Source organism: Sinocyclocheilus anshuiensis, unplaced genomic scaffold, assembly GCF_001515605.1.
Source record: "Sinocyclocheilus anshuiensis isolate Anshui unplaced genomic scaffold, SAMN03320099.WGS_v1.1 scaffold464, whole genome shotgun sequence".
NCBI lineage: Eukaryota > Metazoa > Chordata > Actinopteri > Cypriniformes > Cyprinidae > Sinocyclocheilus > Sinocyclocheilus anshuiensis.
In genome coordinates, this window is record NW_015555731.1 from 43451 (window position 1) to 45878 (window position 2428).

The following is a 2428-nucleotide window of genomic DNA, read 5'->3' on the forward strand; positions in this document are numbered from 1 at the left end:
TCTAGCGGTTCTTTTGTGTTTGTGTCGCAAGTTCAGTGACGCAGGTAGTGACGATTCTCTCCGGCCAATACGTGATCAGTAGAGTTTACACGTCACGTTTTGGTAACGGTACGGTTCGCTTGGAACCCCAAACGAGGTGGTACTAAAAAAAGTACCAGGTACCAGGTACTGTACCCAGTGGAAAACCCCCCAAAAGTGAACCGTACCGAGCCGTACCGTGCCGTACCATGCAGTGGAAAAGCACCATTGGTGGACCCTTGAACCCTCCAGATTGGGATTGGATAGAACATTTTTTTGTTGAATTATTTTTTTTATTTTGATTTTGCTTCACTTGTTTTTTGGAACCAAAAGACAGAACTGATTTCCACTAAAGGAAACATCTTTTTGGTCATTTGAAAGACTGGACTGAGGAACTTTAAGAAAAAAAGGAAGGAGACACATACACTGATTGCGCACCACACTTTATTGATGTTCTTGTGATAACAGTTGTGTTATATTTGTTACTTCAATACAGTTCATGTGAAATGGTAATTTGTGTGGTTATCAATAACTTCTGATTGTGCCATTCACTATACTAGAATTCAGTGACCCTGAGTTGAGTATCCGAACCTAGTGTGTACTTACCCTTTAGAGGAGGGTTACACTATTTATTCTGCATTTATGAACACATATGGTAACATATGCCACAATAGACACATGAATACGCAACATAAATATATAGCAGTGATGATGATACAAAGTTTGACTAGACAGCATAAATCATGCTAATTTAAATAAGTAATTGTTAAATTTTAACATTAAAATAATGTTGACATAATTACACCATTATAAACTAGCAATAAAAAAAATCATAAATTTACTTAACATTAAGCAAGAGTTTATTTTTATTCAGCATTTTAAATGCTGAAATGCTGTAGCCAACTAAAATATGTCATTATTAGTTTACAATTTTTAAAGTATTTACTGTATTTGTTAACAAAGTACTTTTGTAAAGTGATACCATGATGTGTTTTTTAATAATGCTCTCATCTTCTTACCACATTACTGTAGATGTCAGCAGGCAGGGCAGGAGGTTGCAGATGAGCTAGGGGAGACAGTCACTGACACTGTACAAGGTAGGAAAGGCTAGCTTGGGTATTCAGAGCCAAGGGCGGAGTTTATTGTTGTTTCATTAGACTAATACGTGTTGTTTCATTAGACTAATATGTTGTATTAGCCTACTTGCTTTGCCTCTTTAGAAGAAGATTCAGACTTCATTATCCCAGATCGACTGGCCAGGGAGAATTACAATTTGGTTCAGTTCTGAGAATCGACATGGCTGTTCCACAACTTGTAACATTCTGAATCAATATTCGATCACAAATATTCGCTTTTTAAGATAAAATTCTATGTATGTAGTGTCTGCCACTCAACATTAGTGCGCCACCCTCAGGCTGAATTATGCAAGCACACCAGACTTCTGTCACCATTCAGAGATTTTAACGTAAAACATGCTACTAGCAGTCAATAGGTTAGCTTACGATACGAGCCAGAATCTGCCGCATCTAAATTCATGATCAGGAACCGCTGCTGCAACGAACAAGAACAATAAGACATGGAGTTCAGGAGTCGGGCGATCAATCGAAAGTGAAAGTACAGGACTTTAAGCCATTTTGATGAAGCCCGTGTAAACCATTTTGCGCAGTGCTCTGCTGTCACTCCGTGCCGTGATCACAGAAATCTGAGCGTAATTAAGTGCAGTAAATATTGACCTATTTGGACCGACAACCGAGACGGAACAACAAACGGTAAGGTCACGCTTCTGGGTCGTACATAAGAATGTAATTTTTACGCATTAGACTTTTTGTTTTGTGTTTTAGCTGCGGTCTATGATCAGGGCCGTACGCAGGTTTTTATAAATACCGAGGTCCCTAAATGGAGATTTTCTCCCCCGAGAAAATTTAGATTTTCATGATTTACATGTGTGTATTTTAAGATGTTTTAAGGCTCATAAATTGCATAATAATATAGGTTTAAAACCAAGTCAGTGGGCAGTAGTAGCATAAATTATTTTTCAAGATCTCAGATTCTCATGAGAATCAGATTAAATGTTGCAATGAATGATCCACGCTACAAACTGGAAATAGAGAAGATATAGCTTGTTTATGTTTATGAATTTAATAAACTCAAATTATAATTATCCTGGTAGCCTTCAGTAAAATCACGTGTCTAAAATGATTAAACATGAATATTATTTTTAATATTTTTAATTCACACTGACAAAAATTAATCTTTTCCAATAAGTTTAAACTGATTTTTACATTTTATCCATTAACTTTTGAGTCAATTTCTGGCATTTAATCATTGAATTAGAATAATAAGACATTTGGGCTGTTACTAAGCAAATTAAATCAACACAGAAGCTGCATCTGAAGTGGCATTTAGATGT

At 36.3% G+C, this 2428-nt stretch overlaps 1 pseudogene; it reads left to right on the forward strand.

Annotated features, from left to right (window-relative positions):
- LOC107672890 (GTPase IMAP family member 7-like) overlaps positions 1-2428 on the forward strand; it is a 5311-nt pseudogene that overhangs the window by 685 nt on the left and 2198 nt on the right.